At 49.7% G+C, this 14,699-nt stretch overlaps 1 long non-coding RNA gene across 1 annotated transcript; it reads left to right on the top strand.

Annotated features, from left to right (window-relative positions):
* Positions 1-1,163: 1,163 nt before the first annotated feature.
* LOC118853778 lies at positions 1,164-11,101 on the top strand. Its single transcript, XR_005010686.1, has 3 exons — positions 1,164-1,231; positions 7,620-7,709; positions 9,580-11,101. It is a non-coding gene; the product is annotated as an uncharacterized LOC118853778 (long non-coding RNA).
* Positions 11,102-14,699: the final 3,598 nt, after the last annotated feature.

Here is a 14,699-nt window from a genome sequence, read left to right on the forward strand (position 1 = left end):
CAGTCTCAATCATGTCCCTGAGGCACGTGCCTGCTGGTGTAGGGAACCACATCCTGCTCTTTGCTGTGAATAAAGGGCTGGCCAACAAGGGGGCAGGGGAGTGTGTGGTCTGAGCAGAGGTTGAGGAGAGAGGATGAAGGAAGGGGGGTGGCCCTGCTCCCCAGTGGTCTCCCCTAGCTGAATGGCAGCCACATGGGTGCCTGCATCTGATGGAGAGGCCTGCCGTGGTGTGCGTCAGCGTTGGTACCCTCGCTTGACAGAAGCAGCAGCTTTGCTATTCTTCAGTTAGCCATCCTGCTGTTCAGAAGCACTGGGTCATAAGGATGAATATTCCAACTTCTTGCCTCATCTGTCTGGCTCCATGGGATGCCAAGGGCTGTTGTGTTGATATCATGGGACAACATGAGAGAGAGCATTCCTCCACATGCCCCAGACCCTTGCAGCCACCTCTTCGTTGGTCTCCCCCCTGTGAAGACAGGAATGCCCTCCCCCCCCCCACCCCCACCCCCCAGCACACTCTGCTGGCTCCTCTTTGCTTCTTTGAAAAAAGCCAAACATGCTTGACATTAAAGCCCTCCACAGGCTGAATCCCACCTCCACCAGTCAGCCTGGACTTGGTCTTCACCCAGGACCGCCATGCCTTTGCACAGACAATCCCTCATGCCTTGAGCACCCTTCCTCCTCCCCTCTGCCTCCTACACAACTACTGTGGCACCACTTCCAGCAGGAGGTCTTGAGATCCTCCCTCTACAGGGGATGTTTGGTTTACTTTGTATGTACTTAGTGGAGTATCCGTGGTCTCCTGTTGGAATGCAGGGCTCATAGGAGCAGAGACTTTACATTCTCTCTCTGCATCTCTTCCCAGAGTCTCATGCTTATCATAAATATCAAGCCTTTCCAGTCAGTGGCCCCTGAAGCAGCCTGTTGAGTGGTGGTGCTGCCCACGTGGAAGTGGATGGCACTGACCTGAGGTGGGAGGGGAAGGGCCCCAGGGTGGGGTGGTCTTCCAGGAGTAATTATCTTGACCTGGAGGTTGCCCATAAATGTCTCCCACGTGTCCCATATGTGCATGCTTGAGAAAGAGAGCGTGTCTAGAACTCACAGCAGCTGGCCCATGGCCCCGTCCTGTGTGGTAACAAATACAGCCCATGTCTCCTTGTTTCAGCAGTATCAGAGTCAGCTCTTCCAGCCAGCTGAAGATGTTGAAGGGAAAGCCGAAATCATCATCAAGGTAAGGCCAGAGCCCTCCCCTGGGGGGAGGGGGGCCTGTGGGCAGCAGCAGCTCCTCAGGACAAATCCACCCTTTGCTTTACTTACCCCTCTGAGCCTGTGTTGGTGTTTAATCATGTCTGACTCTTTGTGACCCCATTTTGGGGTTTTCTTAGCAAAGATACTAGAGCAGTTTGCTATTTCTTTCTCCAGCTCATCTGGTAAAGTGACTTTCCCAGGGTCATACAGCTAGTAAGTGTCTGAGGCCGGATTTAAACTCAGGTCTGCCTGACTCCAGGTCTAGCCTTCTGTCCACTGCACCATTTAGCTGCCCTTCCCATCTATAAATCCTCCTGGAGATTTTCCCCAGGGCAAGGGAGGCCTTCCTCTGAGGCTTTGGATAGTTTGGGGTGGGAGTGAGAGGACCCTCCACTCCAGCCCCACCAAGGCCCCACCGCTTCTGGCCACCTGTGTCATTGTTGGGGTGACAGCGGCCACAGCTCATTCACATGCACCCTTTTCACTTCATAAGCATTTCTTAAGACCAAGGAAGGGCACTTCTCCCTCTTCTCAGGGAGCTTGCACTCTCCTGGGGAAGTCCAAGGTTGGTTGACACCAAAGGGTCCATATAAGGTCTTTGGATCTGGAACAAAACCCCAACAACTGGGATCAGGGAAGGCTTCCCTATGTGGCCCCTGAATTGAGCCCTGGAGAGTCTAAGAAGCAGAGGGGGTGGAGACCATTGCAGATGTGCTCAGAGGCAGGAGACAGCATCAGGGAAGAGGAACAGGCCATTGGGGAGAAGCCCAGAAAGGGGGGCCAGAGGTAGAGTGGGAAGGATTTCAGAGCCTCGGTGAGCCCTTCCTGCGCACCAGACGCTGGGCTGAGATCTGGGGCCTTTTCTAAGGCAGCTTCTAGAGAAAGGGGAACCCAGAAGCTAGCAGGCAAGAGGCGCATGGAGTTTGTGTTTTTACCCTAGAAGTAATGGGAAGCCACCCAAGATGGTAGAGCAGGGAAGTGACTGTCACATGTGTGCTCTAGGAAGATTGTTTATTGGGGAGACCAATTAGGAAGTGAGAGTGAGCTGAGGGAAACAGGACCTGGGGTGATGCCCTCAGAGAGGTGAGAAGGGAATGGAGGCACCTGGCTTACAAGGGCAGGGGTGGGGTGGCCTGAAGACGCAGGAGGCACCTGTGGGGACATAACCTGGGTGCTGGAGCTACCTCCCATGCTATTTGGTAAAGGTTGGAGGAGAGAGAGGCTGGGAGACTAGGGAGAAGAGAGGCGAGAGTGGCAGCTCTGGGAAGCCTCCGTGTTGGGCCATGTCATGGGTTGGATAGCCAGAGCCAGTGACAAAAGGCGGTTTCATTTTTTGGGCAGGCAAGGTTGGGCTTTGGCACAGCTGGCGAAATTCACCATTAGAGTGCAGGGGATGGTCAAGAAGCTTCCCCGAGGCTGAAAGGGAATTCCCTTGTTCTTTCTTCAACCCCGGGGCTCTGTCAGAAGAGCTCTCTTGAGTCCCTGGGCCCAGGGTGATGGACCTGAGGCCCCTGGCTTAGGCCTTCTGGGAAACTCTGAAGCTGCATCTTCCATCTTTGTAGAAGGAGAAGTGAGGCACACTGTGCCTGAATGAAGGCGGCTCCCAGCCCCTCCTGCTTCACACCTGGCTGGGATTTCACCAAGGAACAGAACCTTGTCTCTTGGGGACGAGAATCCCCAAAGGTCAGGTCAGGTCTGCACTTTCACCTCCTGGCTGGCTTCCAGGGCTTCCTCCAAGGCTCAGCTCAGATCTCCCTTCTACACAGCTAGTGCCCACCTGCCCTGGGAGATTACCTCCATTTACCCTATTAGGGATATTGTTAGTAAGTGTCATGTCCCCTGGTGAGACTGTGAGCTCCTCAGGGACCAAGGTGGCCCTTTCCTTGCCTTTCTTTGTATACCCAGTGCCTGGTACACAGTAGGCACTTAAGCAGCGCTTGTTGGTCACGAACGGATGAGAAACTGAGTCCTCTGATATAGCTTGGTAGGCAGGTGTGCTTCTGGTGCACCAGCTGGAATAGTCTACGGGACTCAGCCATATCGACTTCCTCGCCTGCCCCAGCCCATCCTGATGGTCCGACTGCCCTGAAACACTCAGCATCTTAGATGGAGTCTACTGAATTGTGTGGGACCAGCCCCCCAACTGAAATGGGGTGGTGCAAGCACACCCAGAGGCAGCAAAAGAAGAAGGACAGCATCTTACTGTGGAGACTCTGGGGGCTTTGGATGCAGAATCATTGCTGACATTGTGCTGCCTTCACATCAGCGTGATCCTTTCCTCCAATTTAAAGATAAGGAAATGTGGGAGTCAGAGTCCCCAGGCTCTTCCTACCCCCCTGCACTTTGTCACAATGGGCTTGCTTTTTCAGTACATTTCTAGGTTTTGTGTCAAGATGTCAGTGTGTTAAGGATGAGTGAGGTGTAACTGGGGCCTGGTAGCTGGGGAGGAGATGAAACTCATTAAGCTCAGCTTTGATGTGTTCACACCAGAGAGAACGAGAGGCAGAGAGAGAGAGAGAGAGAGAGAGAGAGAGAGAGAGAGAGAGAGAGAGAAACAGAGATAGAGAAGAGAGCGGAACAGGAGAGAGAGGGGAGAGAAAGAGAAGAGAGGGAGACAGAGAGAGGAGAGGGAGACAGAGAAACAGAAACAGAGAGAGAAAGAGAGAAGAGGGGGAGAAAGAGAGAAACGGGGTAGAGAAAGAGAGAAGAGAGAGAGAAGCAGACAGAAAGAGACACACAGAGATAGAGGAGAGGGAGACAGAGAAACAGAGGGGGTGGAGAGGAGAGAGAGAAGAGAGGGAGACAGAAAGAAACACAGAGAGATACCAAGGGTCAGGGGGAGCAGAGAGAAGAGAGGGAGACAGAGAGAGCAAGAGCATGTTCTGGAGGGCACCAGCTGGTATGTGTTGTCTTCTTTGTCCTAAGAGAGAGAAGAGGTCTGACCTTGCCTCCAGGCCTCCACTGAGCAAGGTGGAGGCTGGAGTACAAGACAGCATCCTGGATGTCTGTGGTTTCCACAGGACAGAGCCCTGAGCTACCCCAAACACTCTCCAGTGCGCTCTCTCATGCACCCCATCATGGCAAATCCCTTCTCTCTTCCACAGCTGTGCCTTGTCCCTCTCTGCCTAGGGTCATCCAGCCCTTGAGAGGGAGTTGTAGAGAGAAGGAGGAGGTGAGGAGCAGTGGCATACATCAGAGGGTGTGCTGTTTGTGGGTTAGAAAGAGCTGGTTTTGAGGTTGGGGTTTCTTCATCTGTAAAAGAGAGAACGGTGCCTCGTCACGGTGCCATGAGGATCCAGTTAAGGTGATCATTCTAAGAGTTCTGCCCAGTCTCCGAATTCCAAGATGGAGCACCTTCTCTGGGTCCCCTCACTTGCCCATCCTCCTCCCTGTGCTTGAGGGCTCTGTCATCTTCCCAGTCCAGTTTGGTTTGAAACTTCAGAGTCACCCTCTGCTCAGCCCTCTCATCCAGTCAGTGGCCACCTCCTCCTCTGGCTCCCACCACTGCCCTGTCTGTGTTCCTGCTGGACTAAACATGTGGCCCTGCAGACCTCTCAGAGTCCTTGTGACCTTCCAGACTCAGGGGTCCTCTCCATGAGGCCCCTGTTTAGCGCTCTCTGTCTCTGTCTCTATCCCTCTCTTTCTTTCTCTCCCTCCTCTCCTCTTTCTCCCCCCTCCCTTTCCCCCTTCTCTCTCTCTCTGTCTCTCTGTTTCATCTCTCTCCTCTGTCTTTGTCTCTCTCTGTCTCTGTTTCTCTCTCTGTCTCCTCTCTCTCTCTGTCTCTCTCTGTCTCTGTCTCTCTCTCTCTCTCTCTCTCTCTCTCTCTCTCTCTGTGTGTGTTCCTTGTACCACTGTTCCTTGTTGGGGGATAGGGACAGTGTCTGGTTTAGTCTTTGGGTCCCTAGAGCCAGGTGCACTGCCTGGAATGAAAAGGAAGCTCAAGGAGTCTTCTCTCAGTTGAATCAAACACCACAGTTTCGAAGGATCGAAACCATCCAGGACCCAAATGACGGTAGGAAGAGAATCAAAGCTTTTTTCATTGAGTCAAGCAGCATGAATTCTGTGCCCACTCAATGCTCGGGTGTGTGCTGAGTGCTGCGCCTGGGGTCGTGGATAACCAGGGTCAAGTCCAGCACTTAGCACAGTGCCTGGCACACAGGAGGTGCTTAATGAATGTTAATTGATCCATCAGTGATGCCTGGAGAGTCATCAGAATGTCAAGTGCCTTCTTCAGAAGAGGGGATTGTGCGAATATGCGCCCAGCCCAGGAGTACAGGCATGGTACATGGCTTTCCAAATCACCATGTCAAACCTCACTTCTGAGTCAATGGCTAAAGCTGGTTCTGCCATCTGCCCTGATCCCTTTCACATGTCTGCATCATGGGTCCACCTGTACTTGGGATGCTGGCATGGAACCCGGGAGACTGCCACCCTGGTCCAGCCTTGGAAGTGTGTCCTACTGGTCCCACTCCTCTCCATCTGGGGTCTGATCTCAGCCCCAAAACCCTGGGCCTTACTGAGCATGAGAATGAATGGTATCAAATATGGGAAATGGGTTTAATTCCTGAGATACAAGGCAACGTGTTATTTCTTGGGAGTCATTGGACATTCTGCTACCAAAACACTCAGCTTCTTCATGAGAAGGTTCTGTGTAAGGGCAGAAAGTGAGACCCAAACAGTGAGTGGCTGATCCGGGGACTTTGACTTTTGTGAAGTGAATGGAAAAAAAGGAAAATTAAAGTGATTTGTTAGCCGTTGTTTTGTCATTGTTTGGACTTGGCCCTTGAACAGATATTCAGGAATGAGGGATGTGAAGTGTGAAGAATTCACCAGTAAAACAATCCCACGTGGGAGAGGTGGCCTTGGATTTGGAGTCAGAGGACAGCTGTTTATTCCTGCTGCTTCCCCGATGACCTCGGACAATTCCCTTAAGCTTTTGGGGCCAGTCTCCTCTTCTCCAAAATGAGGGGTTTGGAGTAAGGGGTCTCCGAGTGTCTACTCTGTTTCTAACCCTATGAAACTTATCTTAAATTCATCTTCCATTGTTGGGCTCAGTTGGAGGTAGGTTGAGATGAGGTGGCGTCAGTGAACAGGTGCCTCATCTCAGAGTCAGAGGAGCAAGGTTCATCAAGAAGTAAGTGAATCATTGGAGTAGATGAGGTATACAATGCACAGAAGCTAATGAGCACAGTAGCCTAGTGTCTGATAAAACCAAAGATCCCAGAACTCACTATTTGGCAAAAATTGTGGGGGAAACTGGGAAGTATCCTGGCAGAAACAAGGCAGAGGATCCTCATCTCACACAGTCTACCAAGACGAGCTCCAGATGGGAGCTTGGCTTAGATTTAAAGGGTGACATCATAAACAAATTAAAGGTGCATAGAAGAAACTGCCTGTCAGATCTGTGAATTGAAGAGAGAGGATCACAGAGTAGAATGGGCAAGTTTGATTCCATACAATTCTAAAGGTTTTTGTAGGAACCAAACCAGTGCATCCAAAATCAAGAGAGGAGCAGGTAAATGGTGTGTGTGGTGGGGGTACTTTGCAGCAAGTTTCTCAGTTAAGGGTCTCATTGTGATATATATGGGAACTGATTAAAATTTATAAGAATAAGAGCCACCCGCCAATTAATAAGTGATCAAAGGATACAAACAGGCTGTTTTCAGAGATGAAATCCAAGCATCAAAAACCATATGCAAATACTAGGCTTTGTCTTTTTTGCTTTGTCTGTTGAGAAGGGATGTTGGAATGGGAGGGAGAGAAGGTGGATCTTCATAAAAATAAAATTCAATTGAAAAAAATGAGGTTCCAAATCCCTGCCCTGACATTTATGCTGCCCTCCCCCACCCCACCCCAAGATCCTGGGCGGTTCATCTCCATTTCCCCCTTTGTTACATGGGGAAAAGAGCATATAGTGGTTTGAACTGGCGTGCCAACAACCGGCCCACTGGGTGAGTCATCCTCTAGACTGGGGGATCTTAACCAGGACAGTGAGCTTGTTTTGTTTAATGTATTAATTGCCGTTTTCTTAGTAATCTTGCATGTGTTTGTGCACTTAAAAACATTCCTGAGAAAGGGTTGCTTAGCACCTTTTTCTTTTTTGGTCTTTATGCATAGAGCACCTGCCTTTTTCTGTAGGAATAGGGATAAACACAGGACCTGTGAATTTCAAAGAGTCCTTGGCCCCGGGCCAATGAAGTCAGAGCAGGGATGGGGGGCGCCCTTTGGGTGGGAGTGTCAGCCTCACCCACTTTACAGTTACTTCTCGGGCCTCAGGTCCCCAGTCTGTTGTAGGGAGCCCAGAACTGGAGGGTGGAGGCTCCTCTCCCTTTTCCTAAAGCTCTGCTCCAGTTCCTTTTTCTGTTTTCCAGCAATCTTGTGTCAACTGTGGCCGAGAAGCCATGAACGAGTGCACAGGCTGCCACAAGGTCAACTATTGCTCTACTTTCTGCCAGCGGAAGGTAACTGGCCTCGCCCTCCTCTCATCCGGGTGTCCCTCTGGCTCCTCAGTTAGCCTCCTCCGAGGCTCATCGGCTCTGATGAGCGAGTGCGAGTTTCTGTGCAGCCACCTAGGTCAGGTTGTCTCCCTGCCCTGTGTTGCTAACCTAGAACCAATAAAATCCTGCAGGTGGCCCCACCAAAGATCATTAGCTCTGCTCTGGACAGCAGACAGTGCAGACTTGCCCTAGGACCAGGCTGCAGGCGCTTGCCTGCCCTTCAGGCCTAATTGCCTTATCTGTACTCTGTGAAGAGAGATAATAGTGTTTACTCTTGCATCTCTCCATCACTGATCACCCCTCTTAGCGCCCTGTTGGCAATAAGAAGCAAGTAAAACTTGGCGTTTTGAGTGGAGGATGCAGGAGGGATCGCTCCCCTTCCGGAGAATACGGTGGGATTAGGCAGGGTCAGAGGGATGTGCTTTTTAAAGCAGATTAAAATTAAAATTTGTCCTTCAATTGTATGATGGCTGGTGGCCCTGGGGGCAATTCTTCCCTGCTGAGACAAATTCCTAATTATGGCTGGGCTTTGCAGGCCAGCCCCACCCCAATCCATCCCACTGAAGCGAAGGCATTGTGTGGAGCTATCCCAGCGGTGTTCTGGGGTTGATGTAGTCCTTACTTTAAGCTTGGATTTGAAGGGCTGTCTGATTCATCCAGGGTGGTTTAAGTTAGTAGCACTAGGTCTCCTTTCAGAGAGGGGAGATTTCCTCCTGTTGTGAGCACCGTAGTAGATGATGGTCGTCGGGTGAGCCTGCGACTCACATGAGACATGGGTTCACTTCCTGGAGTTCATATTCACTAGCAAATCATTTGATCCATCTAAGCCACAGCTTGCACATCTGTGAAATTGGCTCGCTCATGCTACACCCTGCCTCCAAGGTTCTGGTGAAGACTGCTTTTTCTAACAGTCAATCGGCAAGCATTCCTTCAGTGCCTGTGAAGCACCAAAGACAGAGCAAGACAGTCCATAGGTGGGCACGGCAGCTCCCAGTGGAGCCATTAACTGTTAACTATCAGCCTGTACAGAGTTTGTTCTGAGATGGACAAAATTAGGCTACCCCAGCAAGTTTAATTCTCTCTTGGAGCTAGGGGTCGTGCACACGGAGGGATGCATGGGAGTTCACACGCTAGCCTCTTTCCTCATACCGAAGCACTCAAGACAAACTCCTCTGTGCATATTTAAGCCCCTTCACTGTCTGGTGCCAGGCTTCCTCTCATGATAGTCCTGAGTAGCTGGCATTTATTAACACCTTAAGGTTTGAGAATCGATTTACAGATATTATTTCATTGGATCAGTACAACCGTGGAAGGGACGTGCTATTATTATCCGCATTTTACAGCTATGGAAACCATGACAAACAAGTGACCTACCCAGGGTCACGAAGCTAGTGAGTGTCTGAGGCTGGATTTGAATTCAAATCTTCCTGACCCCAGGCCTACTGTTCTGGGGGCCAGGTGCCTTCTAGCTACCTCTTAGATTTCATTTTCCCTGTCCATGTTCACGGTTCTTCATGCCTGGAATGTTCTGTCCCTTCAGGATTCACTTTAGCTGCCTCCTCTGGCCTCAGATCTTGGCTAGCTTGGTGACCCTGGGCAATCACTTAATGTCTCTTCACAGAGCTCTTAGGATGAAGGCCTTTCCTTCCCCCCTCTCTGAAGCCCTCATCCAGGTCCTCGTTGTAGTCCCCCATAAAATGGAAGCTTGTCGAGGGCAGGGCCTAGGCCTGGCGCAGTCTTCTCCATGTGACCCCTCTCAATGTAAAATCTCACGTTGTTTTCCCTGCTCCTTTCATGATTCTAAGAGCTGATCCCATATGTTCTCTCCTTGCAGGACTGGAAGGAGCACCAGCACATGTGCGGTCAGTCAGCCACAGTCACTGTCCAGGCCGATGAAGTCCATGTCACTGAGAGTGTTATCCAGAAGGTCACTGTGTGAATGAGAGCAGGAGCACCCCCAGGGCCAGGTGGCACTGTGACATCCCCCAGCAGGGGGGTGGGGGTGGACAGGGGCTGGCCATGGAACCTGGATATTTCAGAGGACTCCCCCTCTCTTCTTCCCTTGGTGTTCTTCTCCCACTCAGTCCATCATGGCCCTGGACAGTTTTGGCTGACCCTTTTTCCTGAAGAAAATGGGCATGGCTGGGTTCTCTCTGGAGAGAATGGTGTGGTGGCCTCTGGCCTCTTCCTAAAAGCAGCCTGGGGCCCCTGTGGTTGGGGAGGACTCTGAAGGAGGCTCAGATCCCAGTGACCCCTGTGGCTTCCGTCATGAGGCCACAGTGATCTTTGGACCTCCCTGGGGAAAATGCTGTCTTCCCTGGGAAGCAGTGAAGGCCCCTCAGCCTGAGACTCTGGACTTTTGCATGGGCCATGCCCAAGGATGAGTAGTGCAGGGCTCCAGGAGCCTCCAACATGCAGCCCCTGGGGGGGTGGGGTCAGCACAAGAGCTGACTGACTGACAGGTTCTGCCAGGCTAGAAAGGCTTCTAGCACATGCCTCCCTCAACAGACTGAATCCCCTCCCTGTCCTGGGGCACCTTTGGCCACAGGAACTCATGAAGCATCGAGTCTAGGCTACCTGGTACCCCCAGCCTCTGCAGGGACAAATATTACTGTGGCTTTTAGAAAATCTAAATAAAAGATTTCACCACCACAAGCACTTAGTAAGTGGGCAAGACACTGCTAAGTGAGAGAAATACAAAAAAAAAAATGGTCCCTGCCCTCAAGGCGCTTACCTTCTCCTAGGGTAGGCAAGATGTTGACAGATAAGCCAGTGCTGGCCTATCCTAATTCTACTGGCCTGTAAAATGTGGGGGTTGCCCTGGGTGGCCTTTAAGAGCCCTTCTATCTCTTTAGTCTGTGAACCTAAAACAGGGGAGGGCACACTAGTTCCTGGGGCCTTGGAATAAATGGAGGGGATATTTGAGCTGAGTCTCAGAGATGTACATGAGAAGGGAGGGCTGCCAGGTCCTGGACAGCCCCAGACACAAAGGGTCGAGCAGGAGGAGGAGGAGCGTGGGGCAGGCGCCCTTGGCAGGATTTGTTAGAGTTCTGGTGGGGAGGCTGCCCTCACTCTACCTTAGCCAAAGCCCTGCTCTACTCCTGGCTGATGGGTCTGGGGCTCTCCCATGCCCTGATTAGGATTTTGCTCCATGCTGATGAGGGAAGAGATTATGGCTATTATTTCAGAGTGAACTCTTTGGCTACATGGCAGCTAGGAGCTGGGCCAGGAGGCTGCTGCACAGTGAGAATGGGAGGGAACTCTGCTGTTTCACTTCTGGAAAATTTGCTTGTTCATTCTCTTCCCCTTCCTCCCCTCCTCAATTGACTCCTGTTCTCAGGCCTCCAAGCTTAAAAGCAGCTGTTGTTTCTTTTTTTGGGGCGGGGGGGGGGGGGGGGTGGAACAAAAGCAAAATGTTTGTCCTTACCTGGCACGCATCTACTGAGCCTTCTTTCCTTCCCCCAGTCCAAAGAGCCTTCCCAAGATAAGCAGCCACCCTGGTGGCCTCCTGGGGAGGAGACAGGGTTGGGGGTGGGGGGTGTGCTGAAAAAGCATTTCCTGGTTTGCTTACCCCTCCTCAATTGACAGGGGGTGGAGAGTAGAGGGCAGACAGAAATTATGATGTATTTGAGGCACTTAAGACTTCTGGAACCTCCAGCCATGGTCCGAGGCTAGCCAGTGAAGAGGTCCCAGACTGGTCTCATAGGACCAAACTGCTTACTTCCTGGTGTAAGGAAGGGGCTAGAAAAGGTGCCCTAAAAATTATCTGATTCACCCAACCCTGATCTGTTTGCTGAGGCAGGTGGGGATTGCACCCTGAGGTCAAAACACACAAAAGGTACAAAAACTTTTGCAAAGATGATTCCACTCACCATCAGTACATGGAATGTGCTCACATTTACATGTAACACAAAGGCTGGCAACTGCAGTTGGAGCTAGATACACCTTTTTTTTCCGGAGTGGCTGCAGTGAAGGGGAGCACCATGAAGCTAGTGTAGGTTTTTGTAACAACAGTTTGGCTAGCAGCTGTTGTGGGGGTGGAAGACCAACATAAGCCCAACAACAAGAATGCTGCTAGCACAGGTTCTTTGATCTGCTTTACTAAGGAAAACAACATTAAGGGGTTAACAGTCTTTAATCCAACACGTATACTTACATATATATATACACACACATACATACATACACACACACACACACATACATATACTTAGTTCAGGAGGAAAAGCCAGCAACTTGAACTTCAGAGCAAGTACAAACAAATTACAAACATACACAATATAAACAGACCAAATCATACTTCATAGTTACCAGGAAAGCATCAACATCTGGGTTCACAAGCTGGGGGCTGTTAAAATGGCTGCCCAGAGTCTCACGGCTCGCTTCCAGTGACTGAGAGCCCCAAAAGTCAAAGGCCAACCTGGGATCTTATATACCCATGTCAGGGCCCGAAGGAGTCAGACCTAATCAGCAAAAGGGTGTGGGCCTGGGGTTAGCACCTAGTTAGCCTTTGCACCCAGTAAGGCTTAATCAAAGGCATTTGATTACTTTAGCATTTCTAAAAGAGAACAATAAAAAAAAAAAGGTCCCACCTTAATATCCGATACAGTTTTGCAATCAAAACTAATCTAGTCAGCAAGCTTATATGCCTGCCCAAAAGAGTGAATGACAGACTCATGATGATGCAATTGTCACTTGCAGAAAAATGCTACACCACCATATTCAGTGCCTATGTTCCCACCATAACAAACCCTGATGAGGTCAAAGAAAAATTTTGTGAATACCTGGAGACTCTTATCATCAATGTGCCAAAGGAGGACAAGCTTATAATTCTGGGTGACTTTAATGCTAGAGTAGGCTCAGAATACCAGACGTGGCAGAGAGTCCTTGGGAGGAATGGAGTTGGAAACAGCAACAGCGATGGTCACTCACTACTGAAGACTTGTGCATCTCATGACCGCATCACCAAAACTGTCTTTTGTTTACCTAAATGAAATAAAATTTCATGGATGCACCCTTGCAGCAAGCATTGGCATTTAATAGACTATGTGATTATAAGGAAAAGAGATAGATAGGATGTGAGAGTGATGAAGGCAATGTGTGATGCAGAGGGCTGGACTAATCATAGACTTATCCTCTCCAAATCAAATATTCAAATTAAACAAAAACGGTGACCCCAAGGCAAGTCTACTACCAGAAAACTTAATGTCAACAGATTAGAGTACTTCTCTGAATTGGGAACAGTTCTGATAGTCGAGTGAACACACAGTTGGCAACACTGGAGCAGAAAAGGAGTGGGCAGCTTTCAGAAATACGGTGTTCAGCCCTGCATTTGCTCATCTGGGTCAGAACACTTGCAAACATAGACTGGTTTGATGAAAATGATGGGGAAGTTCAGAAGCTGCTAAATGAAAAATGAGAATGCCATGGAGTTTACTAGCAAGAAGTTCATCCTTTTCTAAGGCAGCATTTAATTCCATCAAAAGTAAAAAGCAAAAATTAGAGAGATGTAGGATTCTGGCCTCCGTAAGAAGGCAAATGAAAATTCAGATTTATGCTGATAGTAACAATACAAGGTGTTTTTATGATGCCCTGAAGGCCATGGGCCAGAGACCTATGGTACATTTCAACTACTCAATGCTAATGGAGCCACATTGATTAGTAATAAGGACTGATTCGGGAGAGATGGGCTGGATGCTTGCATGATGCTCTCAACAGACCACCATTCACCAACGTGGAAGCCATTGATTGTGTATCTCAGGTTGCAGTCAATCCCTTTCCAGCCAAATTTCCAACTGAAGAAGAGGTTTTGAGTGCCATTGGGCTACTTTTGTGTGGCAGAGCAAGCATTCCAACTGAGATCTACAAGTCAAGGGGTTCACTGTTCATGCAAAAGCTGACTGAAATTTTCTGGGTTATATGGCAAGAGGAGGTTATCCCACCCCCAGAGTTCAAGGATGCCTCCATTGTCTATATAAAGGAAAAGGAAATAGGTTGTCCTGTGACAATCACGGGGTGGAGGTGGGGGATGTCTGTCTCTCTCTTGTCATTGCTGGCAAGGTTCTTGCCAGAGTCCTTCCTAATAGGCTAATCCTTCACCTGGAAGATGGTGATCTACCTGAGAGTCAGCATGGCTTCAGAAACAGCCAAGGAGTGGTAAGTGTTTGGTGCCCAACAACTCCAGGAGAAATACCAGGACCAGAACAGTAGTCTGTACACAACATTCATAGACCTGACCAAGGTCTTTGATACTGTCAGTCTTGAGGGCTTGTGGAGAATAATGGCAAAATATGGTTGCCTGGAGAAGTTGATGAGCGCTGTACATCAATTTCATGATGGCATCCTTGCCTGGATCCTAGATGCTGGATGATGCTCTCATGCTTTCCCAGTCACCAGGGAAGTGAAGTAAGGCTGTGCCCTTGCTCCTGTGCTTTTTTAGTGGGATGTTTTCAGCAATGTTGTCAGATGCCTTCAGTGAGGATGAACGTGACAATCAAGGTCAGCTACAGGACTGATGATAACTTATTTAACTTGAAAAGGCTACAAGCCAAGACTAAAGTGAAGGGAGTGTTGGTGCATGATTTTGTGTTTGCGGATGATTGTGCACTCAATGCAGGCTCTGAAGCTGAGATGCAACAAAGTATGGATCAATTCTCTGCTGCTTGGGCTAATTTGGGCCTAACAAATAACACCAAGAAAACACAGGTGCTCCACCAGCTAGCATCACACCGTCCATACATGGAACCATCACAGCAAATGGAGAAATGTTTAATGTTGTGGATAAGTTTACTTGCCTTTGCAGTACACTTTCCAGGCACATACACATACATGATGAGGTTGATGCACGAATTGTCAGAACTAGCTCAATGTTTGGAAGGCCCTGAAGATAAGTATGGGAGAGAAGACATATTAGACTGCCTCCTACCAAACTGAAGGTCCGTGGAGCTGTTGTGC

The sequence above is a fragment of the Trichosurus vulpecula genome, chromosome 6, assembly GCF_011100635.1.
Source record: "Trichosurus vulpecula isolate mTriVul1 chromosome 6, mTriVul1.pri, whole genome shotgun sequence".
Lineage (NCBI taxonomy): Eukaryota > Metazoa > Chordata > Mammalia > Diprotodontia > Phalangeridae > Trichosurus > Trichosurus vulpecula.